At 44.0% G+C, this 20890-nt stretch overlaps 1 non-coding gene across 1 annotated transcript; it reads right to left on the bottom strand.

The window, feature by feature from the left end:
* Nucleotides 1–5303: 5303 nt before the first annotated feature.
* TRNAS-UGA (transfer RNA serine (anticodon UGA)) lies at nt 5304–5380 on the bottom strand. The gene has a single exon. It is a non-coding gene; the product is annotated as a tRNA-Ser (tRNA).
* Nucleotides 5381–20890: the final 15510 nt, after the last annotated feature.

Below are 20890 nucleotides of genomic sequence, written 5' to 3'. Positions count from 1 at the left end.
TCTGAGGGCCACGTGGCAGTGGTGGGCAGTGCAAACAACAGATATTGAAAACGTTCCAAGAAAACGTTCCAGCCAGGCAAAAACAGTCAGGGTGTAAAGCACGCCCAGTGCAGAGCTTGGAAAAGTTACTTTTTTGAACTACAACTCCCATCAGCCCCAGCCAGCATGGCCACTGGATTGGACTGATGGGAGTTGTAGTTCAAAAAAGTAACTTTTCCAAGCTCTGCCGGTGAGTGGTGTGTTCAGAGAAGAATTGCAAGGGCCAGGCCAAGAGTCCTGATGGGCTACATTGGCCATTGGGCCTGAGGTTTCTGCTACAGAGAATAGCAGCTGCATATGTGCCCCTGAAAGGAGCTCTGAGGCTTGAACCTAGGACCTCAGGCCTGATGAAGTCTAAGAGATAATGTTCTGCTCTGCCCGAGATGGAGCACACTACTGGGGGTGGAGCTGATTGTTATTAAAATTGAGTTCCTAGCAGGGAGGACAATGTGTGTCCTACTTTACAAAGGGCCATCCTCTATTTGAAGGGCTGCCAGAAGGACAGTCCTCTCTTTGAAGGCATCCTCCACTTTAGTGTTTTTCATCCTAGGCTCCTACTGGGAGGAAGGGTGAGATATAAATTTAGTAAAAAATAATAATAATCTTTACGTTCCCCAGATGCTACTGGACTACAACTCCCATCATCCCGAGCTATCTTAGCCAATGGTCAAGGATGATGGGAGTTGTAGTCAAATGACATCTGGGGCCCCAAGGCTGAAGAACACGTCTCTGTTTGGAGGAATGCCCAGTCCAAGTCTGGTTTTAAGATAAAGAACCCTAAGAAGGGGGAGCAGGAGAGGCCTTGAAGTTGCCCATCACACAGTCAGCACCTGGACACACTGTCCCCCATTATACTGAGATAGATTGGTTCCATTTCATTCGTACTGATTATTTCTAAATTTGCGTCTAATACATATGAATGCACACATACACATTTTATGCAATTCTGTGCCCTCTTTTTGTGTGTGTGTCATTAGTAAGTGGCCAACCGATTCTTAGCTAAGGTGTGGGAACTGGGGGTGCAGGGAAGACAGCCCCTTTAGCCCAAATGGCTCTCACCTAGCAGAGGAGTCTCCTTAGCGATCGTGACCCATTTACCTGTAATTCCCTGAAGAAAGGTGATATTTGTCCTCCTCGCCAGGATCGTCAAGGCAGTCTTCTGGCTCCATTAATCCAAGGCTGGCCCAAGACATTTTGCTCCCTAGGGTGGAACAGCCAATCCAGCACTCTCCAATGGTGGCTGGTGCTTATTGGAACTGTTGGGGCGGACAGTAGGGAGACCAACAGTAAGCGGAGACAGAGACAGCAGGAGCCAACTCATTCTAGTTCTGCCCCATCTTCCTCCCTGATGAATTCTACAAGGGCAATGCTAAGACTAAGGAGGAAACTGATGGGCAGTGCCACCCCCTGGACTGGTTGCAAGTAAGAAGACAGGAGCGGGGACTAACTGAGATTGGTGGGGCACTGCTCCATTAACCCTAATGGGCTGGCGCTCTCCTTTGGCCAAGTCAGTAACTGTAGTTACTGAACACAGTCCAAGCTATTTTGGCACTGGTCAGAAAAGGCCCAAACCTGGGAGTGGAACTATAATAAAAATAAATAACAATTTGCTGCCATTTCATGAGCACCTGCCCCACTCTGCCTAATGGTAGGGCCAGCCCTGTATTAACCCTCTCCTGTCCAATCCCCCCATCTTTTCAACAATATGTTTCTGAAAGAGTGACAGCCAGCATCACCTTGCTGGAGACCTGTGTCTTCATCTTCACCAGCTGAAGAAGAGTAATCCTACATGTGTGTTGTGTTTTGCAGTTCAAAAGTTCAGCCTGAACTTGAAAGTGATGGAGTTCTGCCAAAAGCACTGTACTTAGAAGGAGAGAATGACATAATGTGGTTGTTAAATCAAATCGATGGATCTCCATGAATTTAACAAACTGTTAACTTCTACCGAGCTTGCAGCAGATAATATTAGCTCCCACACACACCAAAAACATATAAATCTAAGTAATGTTAGAATTATTTGTTTATATCCGTAGTGCTTTTTAAAGGAAGCTTTCCTGTATTATATCATAGGAATAAAGGCAATGAGAGTAACAAAATTGACAATGTAGTTCCAAACCACCACCAGAATAGAGGCATGGTTGTAAGGTCCACATCTGTATTAAGCATAAGGATCTGCAATAGGGCTCAAATCTAGTTTTCACTGTACCTGTTCAGGTACCCTATAACTTGAGACAGGTGGGAGAGCCTCTTGTTGCCTCCCTGTTGGGTAGTTCTACCTTGGCTAATGCAACAGATCCATGCCTTTCAGTAGCTATTCATTTTATTTGTTTGTTCGTTTGTTTATTAAATTTATATGCTTCCCTTCCTCCCAGAAGGGGCACAGGGGGGCAAACAAAAGCACTAAAAGCACTTTAAAACATCTTAAAAACAAAAGACTTTAAAACATATTAAAACATCTTTAAAAACATATTAAAACAAAACATCATTTTAAAAAAACAACTTTGAAAACATCTTAAAGAGCAATTCCAACACAGAAGCAGACTGGGATAAGGTCTCTACTTAAAAGGCTTGTTGAAAGAGGAAGGTCTTCAATAGGTGCTGAAAAGATAACAGAGATGGTGCCTGTTCAATATTTAAGGGGAGGGAATTCCAAAGGGTTGGTGCCATAAACTAAAGGTCCGTTTCGTATGTTGTGCAGAACGGACCTCCTGATAAGATGGTATCTGCAGTAGGCCCTCACCTGCAGAGCGCAGTGATCGACTGGGTATATAAGGGATAAGACGATCTTTCAGGTATCCTGGTCCCAAGCTGCATAGGACTTTGTACATGAAAATCAGAACCTTGAACGTGGCCCAGTAGCTAATGGGCAGCCAGTGCAATTCTTTCAGCAGCCGGGTGACATGTTGGCAATACCCTGCCCCAGTGAGCAGCCTTGCCGCCGCATTCTGCACCAGCTGCAGCTTCCAGACAACCTTAAGGGATGCTGAGGAACCACATGCACACCCCACTGGTCAGTGTTCCTTGGGCTGAAGCAGAAGGTCCAAGTGCCCTCTGAATCTTTCTGGGCCATGCTCATCATCAGCTCTCCTCTGCACCCTCTTCGAATGCTGTTGCCTGGCTGAAGTATGTTCCTGAACTGTGATAATGACTCTTGCTTGCCTTGAATGAGGATGGAGACGGGTGTGTATGTGTTTGTTAAAAACCCTGGCTTTTTTCATGGCTTATATATATACTTTATCTTGAAAACTGTTATTATTCCAGAACCTATCAATTTGATATCTTAAAAATAACTTCTCAGATAATGTTAATTTTATTAGTAAGGTGAGTTGGGGTGGGAATAAGAAGGTAATAGCTCAGATTTTAATTACTATATTTAAAAAATCCTACTTAGGCTGCAATCCTGACCCCACTTACCTAGGAGTAAGCCCCACTGAATTCAAAGGGGCTTGCTTCTAAGTAGACACCGTTAGGATTGCACTTTATCACACAGAAAGCCAGTTTTAAAATTAATCTGGTGGCTTCATTTAAATTCTCATCAGACTTGGTGAGTTTATTAAAAGGAAGGTTAAGAAGAGAATTGATCATGGGACAATTGCCTATGCATTGTTTGTGTGCCGTAAGAACTGTCATCATTTTTTCCAATGGTTCTTAAACTGAGATCTCGTGCTCCCCAATGCTGCAGTCAAAATAACAGTAGGGGGAATAATAGCTTTTACCACATGATGAAGAGGCAAGTCAGTTTTCACTATAAATTTTAAATTGTTACATTGAAAAGCAGTGTCTCTTCCATGGAGTTGTGCAGGGGGAAGGGAGAATTCCACCTTGTGGTTTTTCCCATTACAGTGTTGCAAGAACACCTGCACCTGGCTGACTTTCTCTTCTCCTAAAGATACAGGAGCAGTCTCAGGCCATGAACCTGGCAACCCTAAGTCAACCTCAGGGCAAGGAAACTCAATTATGGCCACCGAAGTCTCACTGTCTCGCCCTCAGAACCCTTCCCAGGCCACACCTCCTCTCCCCAGGCCATGCCTCTTTCCCAGGCCACATCTCCTTTCCCCAGACCACGCCTCCTCACTGGCCATGCTCTACGCGCCCTTTTGCCTGGATGGAATGTGTCCTTGCATGGTAACAATGCCTTTTGCTTGCCTGGATGGAGACACGTACTTGTAGAAACCAGCACGGCTGGACTGCTGCCTGCTGTATCCTTTCCCCCACCCACCACTGGCATGTGACCCCTGGAAAGCTGACCAACAGGGAATGCCGCCCTCAAACTGGACAGGGGTTGCCAGAGCTCCTGATTTAGCTGATAAGCTCTCCTGGCCATTTACATACATTTACAACAGCAAGGTCATTCTAAGATTCCCACCCTGGGCTCCTTCCAGAGGAAGGGCGGCATACAAATCCAATAAATAAATAATAGCAAATAAAAATGTCTCTGTTGCTATCTTGCTTGCTTCTAGGCCCAATAAGCGTGAGAAGCAAAGTAATTACCTTTCCAAGAGACTCGCTGTTATTGCTCGCCCTAAGAACATTAGCAGCGGTCGTAGTGTGTAAGCATTTTTCATTAAACTGCTACAACAGCCATGCTGCAAATAAATGGAGCGTTTTTCTTTTGACACTTCAAAGCTTTTGTATTCCTCACTAGACCTGAATGCCCTTTTATCAAGGCCATTTTCCCAAGGATTTCTTACTTAAGGGGGCTGTAATTCATACCTGTCAATCTTTCCTGCACGGTGATTAGTGCTCTATCTGTTATTGCAAAATCTTGTCCTGCATGGAAGGAGGGGTTTTTAGCAATCTGCAGGGAACTTTCCATACTGTAGCATTTATTTATTTATTTATTTTTGACAGTAGATCTTGAAAGGAGGACTTGTAGAACCTAAGGGACCTCAGAGTTCTGGGCAGATGTGTTGATCTTGATCAGAGGCCCTTTCAGAGAGAGGGCAGCTCCATCTGCTGATGAAAGTCTGTATATGTGGAAACTTGCACAATTTTCTTTGGAACTCTCTCTGTCTCTCTCTTTGCACCATTCCCAGCAGCTCTGCAGTGCTGGATCCAATGAGCACTCTGTGGACCTTTTTCCCTCCTGCTGTCACTCCAAATCCACTCTTTTGCCCAGTCTGTATACATGCCCAGAGGAACACAGGGGCCTGGGAAGCTGACTTACATTGATCCAGGCCATTGGCCCATCTAGCTCAGTATAGTCTGCAATGATTGACAGTGGGTCTCCAGAGTTTACAAAAGGGGTCTCTCCTGGCCCTGCCTGGAGATGCCAGGGATTGAAGCTGGGACCTTCCGCATTCAAGGCAGATGCTCTGCCACTGAGCTACATATCTTCCCCACAGCTCTCTCCTCTCTTGTCACTGCTTACACACTCAAAGAGAACAGGTGAACAGGCAGTGGCAGCAAGGAGGAAGACAGCAGAGGACTCTGGGACGTGGCAGAGGTCCCCACTTATAGAGCATGGGTGTCAACAGAGTACCCTAGTTCTGAGCTCTACACTTTCTTTTCAGTACAAAAGCAGGGTCTGATTAGCTAGTTATGGAGCAATTGTGGTCTTAGGGCCCGTCCATACAACTGTACAATCTGCAGTGTTATAGCTTTGTGTCCTCATTAATTTATCGTCGTCCATATGGCGTTGCAAGCTAGTATGGATTTTCACATTCACAAATCTGCATTAGAGATATCATCGAAAAATCGATATGCTTTCCTAAACTAATCAATCTCATTAATGTCTATGCTGTGGACTTTCCTGAAATATGTCGTCCATGGCATTTCTCCATCATATGCCAAGCCCCCTGTCTCCTTCCCACCCAATAGCACATCAACAAACCTGCACAGGCATGAGCATTTTTTTAAAAAGATAGACGCTTCTGCACTCTTCTGAAAAAGTGTGCAAAAAGCAAATGACCGTTATGGACCAATCACTGAAAAGGGGTGAACTTAGGGGAGTGGCCAATGCTAAAGCAATTTAGACCCCCAAAAAAGCCCACACGTATGGATGCTTGATAATCGGGCTTTCACAATAATCTGACCACAAACAGGACATGTATGGATCTCGTGGCCACCAACCAGACATGGAAAAGGCAGATTTTGTGCTTAGGTATGGATGGGCCCTGAATCTTTCAGTGCCCTTTCAGACTTTGCAAATAGTCTGCAATAGTGGAGATTTTTATTCCATTGTAAAGGCTACCCTGGCATAAACTATGTTCACAAATTCCTTCCATTTTTTCAACTCCTCTTCCAAGGATTAGATTAATTTTGCCTCTGTATAATGACATTATTTGTAGGGATGGCAGGATCTGTCCATTTTGGTTTGCTCTCACTTTTCCAATCTTAATTTCAGTTCTCCACTTGTCTGCAGCAATTTGCAGGGTTTTTTTTTTAAAAAAAGATCCTCTTGAAATTCATCATCAACATTTTAGTGCGGATTTCTTCTAATAAATGAATTTTTGTCTGTAATTTTGACTACTGTACACATTTTGCAAGCAATTTCTCCTAATATAATGCATTTTTGTAGGTTATTTTTACTAATATATTCATTGCTATGCACATTTTCCACTAATATATGTTTTTTTGTAAACATTGGTTGGTTCGAGAACCGTGGATGTCTGTGTTTCAGTGCTCAAATTGTTTCAGAAAGTGTGAATTTGATAGATTTGGCTTCAAATGTGCACTGAATTGAATTTTCCCCCCACCTCTATTTGTGGTACTATGAGATCAGCATTGTTACAGAAAAAAGTGACATGAGGTTCTTACTATACAAATATTCCTGTTTTGTTGTAAAGCTTTTTTTAAAATAAAAAATCCTTATATGTGTATGCGTAAGAAATCTCAAACATTATAAATAAAATATTGTTGTTTCTTTAAAAAAAACCTGTTAGGATTTTGTTATGTGTTCTTGCACCTCATTTATGAACTTGCCCTTAAATCTCATAACAGAACATAAAACGAGAACAGTATTTGTGTAAATTTGATCTCTGTTTTTGCTGCATTTTTAATGGGGTTTTTCTGTACGGATTTAAAAAAAACACGTTGTAAACCCCTTTGATGTTTTTAAATGAAATAGCAGTATACAAATATACTTACAAGTAAATAATGTTCATTTTTAAAAAAAATTAAGGGTAATTTTTTTAAGTAATCTGGGGGGTCCACGAACAATAAAGAAATTATTTTTCTTCAAGTCTTCCCTCCCTGGATGCTGTCTGCTCCCCACTGCCACTGCAGATGACACCTCCCCCTTGCTCCAAACCAGAGGGGAGGACTTCTGCTGAAGCGGCAGAATGAGGGGAGAGAGACTCTGTTGCCATCAGGGGAGGGTGCTTCCACCTGCCTTGCCCCACCCTCCAGCCTTCAAACACAGCTTCTTTAGGAGGACTTTCTGATCTTTGGGTTGGGCTGTGTGGGTTGGGGGATAGCGTCTACTTTGTTGTTTAGTTGTATTGCTTGTTTTTTGATGTTTATATACTTTTGTTTGATGTTTATATGCCTTTTATTTTGTACATTGCTCAGAGTGGCTGGGTTTCTAGATGGGCAACTAATAAATCGAATAAAATAAATAAATAAATAAATGTCTTTCAGGTGCGCCAAGGGCAGGCATCTGTCTGTACCGCACATGGCAGATGCCGAAGGAGGCTGAGGGTGGAGCTACCAGGAAGAAGAGGGGATGACTATCACCAACTCCTGTCTCCTCGCATTGCCGCTGCTGACAACGCCCTTACTCAGAATGAGAGGAGAGGGCTTTTCGTGAAGCAAAAAGAAGCAAGGCTGCAAGGAAAGGCTGTTCCCCCTTCCTTCCTGGCAGCTTGCCTGCCTGCCTTTCTTGATTCCTGCTTCACTGCCACCTCCTTCTAAAAATTATTCTTATTTGCGAGGCTGCCCAGATCTTGCCTTCAGCCCAGACAGAGCCAAGAAGCAGTGAGCAAGTGCAGGACTTGATCACCCTCCATTTCTGAACACTAAGTGTGTGTGTGCCAGCTTCCCTCCTTTCTTCCACCTACACTCCGCCCACCCAATCTCTCTCTGCAAAACGCTGCAGCAGTTGAGGGCTTTCCCCCTCCCATGTGCCCTGAATGTACGCACTCCTGCAGATGCTTGCAGGAGGGCCAGGTGTGTTTGTATTTGTGTGTGCACGCCTGCACCTGCATTGATCTGTCTTCTGCTCCACTTTCATTCTCCAAATGCACACTAACCAAGTCATCAGTTCTGATGATCATCCCAAGGCCTAAAAGCACTAACCCTCAGTCTGTGCACCTTGTTGTCTGCAGTGCACAGTCTAGCATCCCCATCACCAACACATTGCTGCTCCTTGATTATTAATGAAAAAGGGGGGGAAGCTCAACTGGTTGGCTGAGGCTGGGGTCCACATACTGCAGCTGAAATGTATTTATTTAATTATTATTGCATTTATATCCCACCTTTCCTCCAAGTTGCTCAAGGTGGTGCACATGGTTCCCCCCTTTCCATTTTACCCTTATACCAGCCCTGTGAGATAGGTCAGGCTGAGAGACTGTATCTGGCTCAAGGTCACCCAGTAGGCTTCATGGCTGGGTGGGGATTTGAACCTGGATCTTTGCCCAACACTGTAACCCTCTGGTGTTGGGAGACAGGACTGTACATCTTCAGACTGTCGGGGGGGGATACCAATTTGATTGGATCTTTGTATTAAGAAAAGAAAGCAACACCTCCCTGTCTGCAGGGAGCTTTTAATGGAAAGAGAAATTTGGAGATATGATTTTACAACGCATCATTTTTTCAATTAACAGAGACTAAAATTACAGTTAGCATGGGGGGGTCACGAAATTTTTTGAGCTTACAAACGGGGACCCATACTCATAAAGGTTGGAAGCTCTGTAATAAAGTACTTAATCATTACTTTCCAGGAGATTTACATTGCTTTACTACTCTCATACGGACAGTAGAGATGTTTATCCCCAGTTTTCCAACGTTTATCTGTGCCACATAACACTCATTGCACTATTACTGAGAATCCCATAAACACAGCTTTAAAGTGTGACATGGGGCCATTTTCTTTTTGTTTAATGCAGGCAACCAAAAAGAAAAAAAAATGCCTTTCCTGCATGCAGTTTTTATTTGAGTTTGTTCTTTATTGCACTGTAGTTCAGACCATCCACAATCCTCAATAGGCACTGATTATATTCTATAAATGTGGCAAACAGATATAGAAGACAATTCCATAATGGACTCCCTCATCAAAGGATGCTTCTTCCATGAAGGATCTCGAAGATCTTTTGAACAATTGACTGCTGAATAACTCCAAAGAGGGCACTTTTGAATATACATCTCTGACTTTCAGTGATCTCTGATGCACCCAGTTTTGACTGGTGAAATAGATGCAGGGCCATCTTCAGAATGGAGGCTCCGTTTGCACTATACGTTTAAAGCATTAGCATGCCACTTTATATAGTCATGGCTTCCCCCAAATAATCCTGGGAACTGTCATTTCTTAAGGGTGCTGAGAGTTGTTAGAAGACCCCTATTCCCCCTCACAGAACTACAGTTCCCAGAGTTCCCTGGGAAGAGGGATTGATCATTAAATCACTCTAGGAATTTAAACAGAAGTGTAGTACATCTCACCCTAGTGGGGAAGACTGTGACCAGGTGGTCTGAATGCCTGCTCAGTCTGCTGCCAAGGGGTTCTGACTGTTGATGGGTTTGCTTCAGGGCTTTTCCCTTCTTATGGGTTTTTAATCTTTAAACCAGACTTAGATCAGGCAGCCCTTCACTTAGAGGATGCCTTCCAATAGAGGACTGTCCCCTGTAAAGCAGGGCACATAACCAAACTACTAGAGAAAAACAATGCAGTCCAATGCAATTGTGGTTCTTTAGGGAGGTGACCAGTGAGCGAAGTAGCCTTAACTTTGTGACGAGTGGTGACATGCTTGCAAGTGTGACTTTCTACCACGTTCACAGAAGTGCATAGTTGGAACCTATGAATTTAGATAGCTCATTGGTTGTGGGAGACTAAACATCTAGCCAACTCAAGTATGTGTTCAGGCCTTTCAAACATGAGGAGTCAGATGGAGTGCCATCTGCTATTGCTAGCTGAATATTCCAACACAATTCTCAATTTCCAAGGCTGCATCTATATATAAACTTTAGATTTCCATAACCCTAATGGAAGTTATGGTTTCTCCTGCTTCCCCAACTTCATCAACACCGCCCTTTCATGCTGTAAGTTACATATTACACGGGGGGGGGGAGAGAGAGAGTTTCAAGTTGTATAGCCTGTACCTTACCTGTCACCACCATCACAGGCCCCAAGTCACCACACTGATGGGGTTAATTGGCATTTTAAAAACAAGTCACTGCATCCATACTGATTGTTGATGCCCCTCTCACCTCCTCCTGCAAAAAAATCTGCATTTCTTCATAATTATTCAATGCTAAGTTCATGGTTTTCGAAGCCGACAACAGCAATCATAGGAAATGGTGTTTGATTTGTTGCCATGGAAACATATTGCCGTACATGTGGTCTAATCCCAGGACAGCTCTATCTCTTCAGAACCATTTCTCTCTCTGTCTCTCTCTTTTCTGACATAATAAAAATCCGATCAAGGTCAATTTTAATAACAGTCTCATTTCCCTGACTTTACATTTCATGCTAGATTTAGAATTTTCCTAAGGGGTGGGTGGCATGTGGAAATCTGTATAATCTTTGTTTGCTTTCATAACGGAATCACTGAAAACGTTTTAGAGCACATAAACCAAGTACCGTGTCATATTAATATACAGTGGCACCTTTCATTATTGCATAATCGCTTTGTTAAAGTTGCTTATAACTGTTTATGTTGTCTTGACAGATGCTTAACATTTTGCAAATCTTTGTTCGTGCTAATCTGTACAAGAGATTACTTGCCAGCAAAACAGTGTTTACAATATTACTAAATGCCAATGTAGTTTAATCATTTTCATTCTGCACTGTGATGCCTCGTCGGAATTGTTTGTTACGCTGACGCAGGCAGAGAACCCACATCCGACCCAACGCTCCCATGGCCAAACTCGACATTACAATCAACTTGAAGCTGCTGCCCAAAATACTTGCCATGTGTTCAATTCCCCCGCCCTTTCCCCTAAATATAACCAAGAGTTATCTTATGCAGAGGCGTAGCAGTGAATTTGAAGGGCAGGAATTCATCATGACAGCTTCCCTATGGCCACACCTACGAGGAGAGTCCAAAAATGAAGGTAGCCATCTTGCTCTGTAATATATCAGCCCCCCTCCCTCTCTCCCCCCCCAAAAAAGCTGCAGGACATGGCAGTATTCTCAGTTTATTAAGATCAGCTGACAGTCATTGAATAGTGAGCTGGCGAAGAATGATAGTGCAGGTGTAGGGAACCTGTTTCATCTAAAGGGCCGCTTCCCCTTCCGGTAAACCTTCTGGGGGCCATATGCCACTAATGCACAGATCCAGAGGCCAAAGTGGACAGAGCAATGGATCCACATTTTACCTTTGCATAGCAGGCTAGTTTCTACACACAATTCACACAACCCTCTCTATCTTCCATCCCAGGCAAGCAAGAGGCACTGTCGGAATTTAAGGACACAGTCCAGCTAGGCAAAAAAATGGAAATAAAATTTAAAAACCCTCAAGGAAGGTGCCAAGCAGGGCCAGTGAGGGGCATGGTCCAGGAAGAGGGAGTGTGAGGTTGGCCATCCCTGAAGGAGTGGCTGGCATGTTGGACTTGGCAGGGGAGACCTGAGCTCATGTACCCCGATCAGTTTGCTGGGTTACATTAGACCAGTCACCCTCTTAGTCTACCCTACCTAACAAAAGGCCCTAAATGGCTTGGGACCCAAGAATCTCTTGGCCCCAGTGCAAACACAAAACGGCAAGTGGTTTCAACTCAGCCTTAATTCCATTTTCTCTGTTCTGTGAGGACTTCTCTTGTGGCATTATTCTAAGGGTCTGTCTATGCTTAAAGCTAGATGAATCTGTCAGCTATGATTTCCACATTTAATGCAATAAGTTTGACAATTTAAAAGTTGTCATGCTGGGCTCCTACTGGGAGAAAGGGCAGGATATAAATAAATATATAAATAAACTCACCAAAATTCACCAGCATGTTAAGCCTGCATTTCTCCTCATATACAGATTTTTTGTACTCAAATTTTGCCTAATATACACCTTTCTGCAAGAAATTACCCCTAATAGAATGTTTTTTATGTCATTTTCACAAATATATTCATGTTTATATACACCTTCTCCCACTATATGCATTATTGTAAACATTATTTGTTTGGATATCTGCATCACAAAATTAGGAGGTGTGAATTTCAAAGGACAGATGCGTTTCTGTTTCTATATTGGGTTGGATTTAACAAAGTCCTACTTAGGGCAAACCCACTGAAATGAATGAACCTAAGTTAGTCATGTCAATTAACTTCAATGGGTCTACTCTGGTTAGGACTAGTATTGAATACCACCCATTGTTTCAGGGAAGTGTGAATTGGATGCATTTACATTAAAATGCAAATGGAGCCAAACGTATCCTGCATTCCTATCTTTGCTACAAACTTATATCAGCACAGTGGGGAGGAGAGCTTTGTTGAGAGTCCAGAGTCTGTGAGTTCAAATCTCTGCTGGTGTCTCCTGGGTGTCAAGGGCCAGCTAAAGATCAACCCCACAGTGAGTGGCTCAGTGGTTACGTGCCCAAGGAGCTCAGTTGCCCCCGAGCTGGCAGTTGCGGACAAGGAAGGGGCTGGCTTGTGCAGCTGTGGCCAGCTGAGCAGGCCCTGGCCAGGTGGGGAGGACTAGCCTCAGACGGAGGCAATAGTAAACCCCCTCTAAACCCCCTCTGAATACCGCTTACCATGAAAACCCTATTCACAGGGTAGCCATAAGTCGGGATCGACTTGAAGGCAGTCAATTTCCAATTTTATATCAGTTTTAGCTGCCGTGCCCCCCTCTCCTCCCCACCCGCCTCCAGAGATCGTAGTTTGATGGGGGTGTTGAGCATTCTCTGCTAGGGATCCCCACACTCCCTCTCTTGCAAACTCTTTCATTTCCAGGGTTCCCTGGGGAGGCGAATGACTATTAAGCCAGTCCAAGTTCGCAGAAAAGACTCCAGAATCTGCAATAAAAGAGCCATCCATCAAAGGTGCCATCAGCAGAACTGCTGCGTCTTCAAAACAGACAAGATGACACTCATGGTAGAGGGAGTATCCGGCCTTGTTAACTAAATTTGAAATTTTAATTGACGTTACATAGGCCTTTTTAAAGGTCATCTTTTTAAACAGTTTCAGAGTTGATTGACGGGTATTAAACTTCAAAGCACCACTCCACTTCTACGCAAGCCTCTTAGAATTTCATCAAAAAAGGAGAGAAAAGCAGAGCCAACTAAAAGGAACAAGAGGATTCTTGGCCATCATTTTAATGCCTTTGTGCTCCAGTTTGCATCTTAATTGTTCTCATTTCACAAATAATCTCCTCTCTTATGAAAAAGCTGCAGGATATTGCCACGCAAGGCAATGCTGAAACAAGGATTTTTAACAGGAAATTATCACTTTCATCAAGCATAATGGGTTCCCATATACCTTTTCCTGCAATTCTCATCAGCCCCAGCCAGCACGGCCAATGGTCTGGAGAAAGGCCATGGCTCAGTGGAAGAGCATTCAATTTGCTTGCGGAAGGTCGCAGGTTCAGTCCCTGGCATCTGTAGATAGAGCTGGGAGAGTCCCCTGTCTGAAACCCTGGAGAGCCAGTGGTCTGGCTTGGTATAAAGCCGCTTTCTATGTGCCTATGATTAAGGGAGTTGTAGTCCAGCAATGAGAGCCAGTGTGGTGTAGTGGTTAAGGTGTTGGCCTGTGACCTGGGAGACCAGGATTCGAATCCCCACACAGCCACTGTTGGAATGTATGAGGTTCAACTCCAACTTGTGGGTTGAGGCTGCATGGGGTTAAAAAGGGTAGCTAGAGAGGAGACCTCTTGGTTGCTAGGCTATACCTATCCCTTTGATCTCCTGCTGTCTCTCCCTTCCTGCTAGACTGATATGGAAAGGATGTTGATCCCAGTTCCTTCCCTCCTTCCCAGTCTTCTTTCTCTCGGGAGGGGAGCAGACATCTTTCCTTTGTCTCTCCCTCTCCTCCAGCATGAGGGCGAGCACTGGGTGCAGTGCTTGCTGCTCCAACATAGCTAGTTAGCTAGATATAGGACTCTTTCCTATCAAACATGTACTTCCAGAATAAAGTAGTTGTTTCTTATTTTAAAGCTTAATGTCTCTGTCTGACTAATTTGCAGGGAAGGTAGAATGTTAGCAAAGATTCAAACACACACACATAAGTTCGCTCAAAACTCTCCGTTCCGCTACGCACCTCTGCAGGGCCCTACAGGACATTGGGCCAACGTCCTATAGCCATGAAGCTCACTGGGAGACTTGGGCCAGTCACTGCCTCTCAGCCTCATGAAAACCTTGTTCATAGGGTCGCCATAAGTCAGAATCGACTTGAAGGTAGTACATTTACATTTTTAGTCCAGCAATATCTGGAGAGCCAGTGGTTCCCCATCCCTGCTCTAAATAATGTTAGGAAAATACTATCAATAGACTCTCAGGATGTAGTATTGTATTTGTTGATTATCACTAGAGTGGTTTTTGGGAGACACCGGAAAGGAAATTCTGAATCATCCTAAAAAGAATACCTGTTGAACATTTGACAAGTCATGACATCCCTAACATCGCAATCCTATGCATCTTTACTCAGAAGGAAGCCTCACAAATGTTTGATGGGGCCTACTCCCTAGGAAAAGTGCTTAGGATTGCAGCCTTAAATTGACTTGTGTCCTGTAGTTTTATTTGAGATTACCGGGGATTAATTAGGTGTGGAGCCCCATAATCCTATACAATATGAGGAAGCATAAGACTATTGTTGCTTGTTAACTCTATTTTATCATTTTTGTTCCTTTTTTATATAAAGCACAGACCTTCTTTCAAAAATTAGAATAACAAGAGTAATGTTTTAATAAATAAAATTCCAAAATTAGAATAACCTGAGATAAATATATGTATAAATAATAGAGTGAGAACGACAGACAGACACATGCATAATTTGTATCCGTATTGGACTCGAAATTGTTTTTATAAATGTTTTATTATTAAATCACTTCAGGATCTTTTATGGGAAGTGATTATTTAATGAAATAAATAAAGATAATATTCTAATCAATAGAGCATTGCTGAAAAGAATCTAAGCAGTTTTTTTTATTTCCAGTTAGCCAAGTCAATTGCATTTAGAAGCAAGCATGATTTTAAAAATAATAACCAGAGATTAACTGTAGTCTTTAACTCAGGAGTTGCAAACCATTTTTCCAACCCCTCCAAAACCATCCATGTTTAGGTGGGAGTGGCAAAAATTATCCTGTTTTTAAAGTAGACATCGTGCAAGAGGGAGATAGAGAGGTTTGAACCACTCCACAGAGCCCAGCAGTCTTGTGGGGATGCAAATCACCCACTCCATGGTCGTTACCAGATTGATCATCTGATGAGCAGGACAGGGCAATACCCCCCCTCCTCTGCAGCTAATCTACCTGGATCAGATGAAAAGGGGTGCATGTCCCTGAGTGTGTATGTGCATGCACACTCATGTGCATGCCCCGGTATTTGTGAATGTGAGCATACACACGTGAGAGTGTGGATGACTATGCCCATTTTGGCAATACCCACCGCTGTTGTGTTCCTGCCACCAGAGGGGTTGGTCAAGAGCAAATGTGGCCCTCAAGCCAAAAAAAAAGTGAGCCCTTGTTTTAATTGATGCAAAATCTTATCCACTGTAAAGATTTCCCAAGTCTGGTCATATCCTTGGATTGCAGGGGTTGTCCCCTTGGTCCACTTTGTTGCAAGTGTAAGGCCACATTCACACCGTAGATTTATCCCACTTTAAACAGTCAGGGCTTCCCCCAAAGAATCCTGGGAAGTGCTGTTTGTGAAGGGTGCTGGGAATTCTTAGGAGGCCTCCTATTCCCCTCACAGAGCTACAATTGTCAGAGTGGTTTAACGCTTAGCCCTTCTTCCCAGGGAACTCTGGGAATTGTAGCTCTGAGAGAGGAACAGGGGTCTCCTGACAACACTTAGCCCCCTTCACAAACTGCACTTCCCATGATTCTTTGGGGGAAACCATGACTGTTCGAAGTGGAATCATAGTGGAATAAATGTATGGTGTGAATGTGGCCCAATATGATACTGTCTGTTATTAATGTATTGCCAAATGTTGCTGGGGCTGTTATGAGGATTGTTGTTTTGTCTTTATGGTATAAAATGTTTATTTGTGTTTCAGTGTTATAAGTTGCTTGCAGACCTTTGGGTAACAACTGGCCAACAGAGCTGTTTTGGTTGTTTTCACCCTCCCCTTAAGTAGTTTTGTACTTCTGTAGACCTTGGTGTATCCCTCTTTGCAAGCCTCTTGCTACCTTTGCCCTTATGCCGGGATGATGCCATGTTAGCTACCTAAGGAGCAACAAGCTCACAATAAGCTTCTAGGATTAAAAATATTTATTTATTTATATCCCACCTTTCCTCCAAGGAGCTCAAGGTGGCATTCATGGTTCCCCCTTCCCCATTTCATCCTCACAACAACACTGTGACGTAGGTTAGGCTGAGAGACAGTGACTGGCCCGCAGTCATTGAGTGAGCTTCATGGCAGAGTGGGGATTTGAACTCGGGTCTCCGAGGTCCCTAGTTTAACACTCTAATCACTATGCTGCTGCTGCTGCTGCTGCTGCAGTAAATGTCATTTCACAAATCAGCTCTGATGCCCTGATTCTGTAATCATTGTTACATTATCATTTGTTGTATGTTTTACATAGCAGCAGTAGCAGTATTTTAAAAGGAAATATATATATAATTGAATATATATTTTTTGCCTAATTATGAAATGTTCAAAAATGTAGAAACACTGTCTATTCCTGTGGAAGTTTACAATTTGTTTATTAATGCAACTGGACACATTGTTGCTACACAGAAGGATGTTCGGGAAGTTAAGGGCATCTTATTGATATTGGTTATTTTTTATTCAATGCAAAATGAATTAGGAATTTGGTCCCCGCAAATGGTAGCCATAATACTTAATTTACTCCTATTCATTGGCAGTAATACAAATGTACACGGGAATGCTGAAACATTATTATTCCTTGCTTGAAGTGCAATTTCACACAGGCAGAAAAAACATGCTATTGTGCTGCAAAGTGCTACAGGAACGTAGCCCTCCAAGGAATGGCGGCCTTAAATGTATTCCGACAAGAAGGAGCTATGGAAGGGAAACATTTATCTTCATAAAGTCGTTAAATTTACAGAGCAGCATTGCATCCTTGCTGCAGCCTCTTCACTCCATTAAAGGCACAGCAGTAGAACCATCTCAGCTGTAGGAGAAAGGAACCTTCTTCTCTTGTGTGAGCATGATAATAATAGGAGGGAGAGACTGGGGGAGGTTTGAAATCACATCTGGAAAGCAAGACATATGGGGAGTTTTTGAGAACAGAATTTGCGTTGTGTTGTGTTCAAGGGTATAGTCATCTGGAATTTCCAGGGGGTCATATATCCTTTACTCATTTGGGAGTAGGGTCCTTATCCCCGAGTCAATCAGCATGAAAGGGAAATGTGTTAGCCACTGAAAAGAGTCTTCTCACATGGCTAACAACATGCTTCCTTGTCCTTTCGTGCTGATTGGAGCCAATCAGAATGAAAGGAGGTGAGCCAGTCACTGAGAAGACCCTTCTCAGTAGTCAACACACACCTCCCCTTTCATGCTGATTGGCTCCTAGAAGTGAGCTTCATGGCAAAGAAGTTTTGTCTCCCAAATCCTAGTCCCACACTTGGCTTCATTTCAGAAATCTTAAAATCGAAACGTTTCTTGCAATGGTTAGTCAGAGAGGCATACTGGGAAGGGCGGGGTAAAGCCTCTGCACACAGCAGCTTTATTCTGGTTCTATACTTCTGTAATTGCACAAGAGAAGGTGAAGCCTGGAGGCATGGCGGTATGAGTATTTTGAAAGGACCCTGCGTTTCTGTATTTGCCACTATGCTAATGATTGTGCTGCACTGCATTGCATTGTGCGATGCTGCTCTTCTTCCTCTGTGAGACGCTGCTCCTTTTTGTGGGGCGAGCCCAGGCCGTCCTCTCTCTCTCTCTCCACCTCCCCATCTTAGCACAGAGGATATGGCTTCTTCCCACCCTTTACAGTCAGGATGGAAGCCCCACTCATCACAGGAACCTGCCCTGTCTTTCAATTACTTAACAGCTTCAGGTAGCTTTCCATACAGCAGGGATGCAGAAGCTTTTTCAGGCCGAGGTCCGCATTCCCTTGGGGGCAACTTCCTGAGGGCCACATGCCAGGAGGGCAGAGGCAAATGTAAGTTTGACGCTTGTGCAGCAGGCTTGTTCCTACACACTCCCTCTCTGTCCTTCATCTAGACAAGCGAGGGGCATTATCAAAGGGCAAGGGTACCTTCCAGCCAGGTGAAAACACCCAAGGAGGTTGCAAAGCAGGGCCACTGAGGGGCGTGCCCTAGGGAGAGTTCCGGGGGCCACATTGAGAAGCCTAGAGGGTCGTATTCAGACTCCAGGCCTAAGATTCTCTGCCCCTGTCATAAACCAGTACAACCTGGTCCTTAAAGGTCCTCTGCTCATACTTCACCCAACCCACAGGACATCTCTTGCCCCTTTGCAGTTTCCGGGTCATCACCACGTTTTATTTGCCTGGAATTGGAAGCCTTGTCCAGTTGTTTTGCTAGTTTTAGCGACAGGATATGGCTGGCTTCATCTCCAGACAGTGCCTAGGCCATCCCAGGCCCTCCCATTGAGACCTAGTCTCCACTCTGTAGCCTCCAGCTCCTCTCTGTCTCCCTTCTCTTCATTTGCCTCTGCTGTTCATACGGCAGCGGAGAGGACAGAGGAGCATCAGGCAGCCAATTCCAGTCACGTTGTGCTTAAGTCCAGTCAAAGCAGCTGAGCCCCAACTCCAGCTCCCATCAACTCCATCCAGCATGGCCAACGGTCAGAGAAGAGAGAGATGTAGCTCAGCAACATCTAGAGGGTGACAGATTATCTGTCCCTGCTTTAAAAAGAGTCATGGTTAAGTGCTGAAAAGTACTAACAGCCCCTTGAAAAGTACTAAAATGGGGGGAGGGGGAATGCTTTTGGCAGTATTCCAGATGCAGGGATCCTATTGGAGATCCCTGCGTGTCCTGCTGATATGGCATTTGGCCCCACCAAGCTCAGTCTGTCCTCAGCCAGACCCCACTTGCCTGCCTTCTTACTTATAACCAGACCAGCGGGTGGCACTGCCTGTCAGCTTCTCCCTCCTTAGTCTCAATGTTGCCTTAGCACAATTTAGGGAGGAGGGGAGGAACAAAACCTGTTGGTGCTGCCTATTATTGGCTCTGGCTCTACCTACTGTTGGGCTCCCAGCCTTCCGCCCTACCAGCTCCAATGGGCACCAACTACCACTGGAGCATCTTGATTCAAAATGGTGCCCCATTGCATCCAAGCATACACAAAAGCCTGCTCCATGATCTCAGGAACCATCGTATAAAATTTGGTGACGATATCTTCAGAGTTGTCCAAATGCCTAGCGACCCAGCAGACAACGTTCCAAAATGTATAGTAGATTAATAAATTAAATACATAAAATATGATCCTCCTCTGCTACCCATTGATCTTGATAGATGTATCAGATGGTGATTCCTACGTCGCTGCTTGGGTCCACCCGTTGCATGCAACACAAATGGGACTAGTGCATCCCGTGTGCTTTTGCCATTTAAACTTTTTGGTCCCTGCTTTTGAGGCACAAAGAACAAATTGGCTGTTTCTCTAATGCAGAATGGGTGGACAGGAAATGACATTAAGAAACCAGGCCTTCCCTAACAGGGAGCAGCACATAATTGAGTATAAAGAATCGTTAGTGGTTGAACTATAGTTGAACTCAGCCTCCAAAGAAAATAGAAGCTGCTAAACTCAGAGAGTGCTTTCAAACTGTGTGGGGTTTTAAATGAAGAGGACAAAAAAATAGAAAGCAATGTGGGATATCGGTATTCTTACCTGAACCATCTTCGGTAGAGCTGTGAGCTAATGAACCGCTACAAGTCTAGCAGCATGCCCATTATGCCATTAAAGATGCAGCATTCGGCACCCTGAGATGGTCACCCACCTGGCTAATGAACCATGCTTTATGCAACTTTAATTAAGTCATTAGCAATGGAGACAAAATCTTACCAAAGCCAGTTACATCTAGATATAAATAATCCCTGGTTGGGTCTCATCTTACCTTTTAAGAACCCAAAAGTAAGGGGGTATTACATGGAACTTGTGTGTGTGTGCATGCGTGCGTGCGTGCATGTGCATACGTGCATGCATGCATCCACACTCCAACACATACATAGTCTATACCAGCCGTCTGCAGCTCAGAGGCCTCCAAATGTTTTGGACAACTCTCGTCAACCCGTGCTGGTTAAGGCTGATGAGAATTGTCATCCAAAATGTCTGCAGGTCACCAGATTGGGGAACACTGACCGAAGCACCTGAGCCCATGTGGGAATTGGACTGGTATGGACTGGCCTGATGGTTAACAGTTTGTGGTGATGCAGAGGTAGGCTTTTTCATGGGTACCATGGATGTTCTGGAATGTACTCCCTGCTGAATTGTATTGACATTCCTCTGGCTTTCCAAGACACACCGGTTCACACAGGCATTTTCTTGATCTTTTGACCTGAGTCTCCTGTTTTAATCACTATGCTGTTTTAACAGGATTGTTTTATTGTATATTTTCATTACGGGTGTATATATTTTAATGGGATTGTTTTATTGTGTATTTTGGTTATGGGTGTTTCTATTTTTATGTTT

Source organism: Rhineura floridana, chromosome 16, assembly GCF_030035675.1.
Source record: "Rhineura floridana isolate rRhiFlo1 chromosome 16, rRhiFlo1.hap2, whole genome shotgun sequence".
Classification (NCBI taxonomy): domain Eukaryota; kingdom Metazoa; phylum Chordata; class Lepidosauria; order Squamata; family Rhineuridae; genus Rhineura; species Rhineura floridana.
This window is presented reverse-complemented; position numbering and strand designations above follow the sequence as displayed.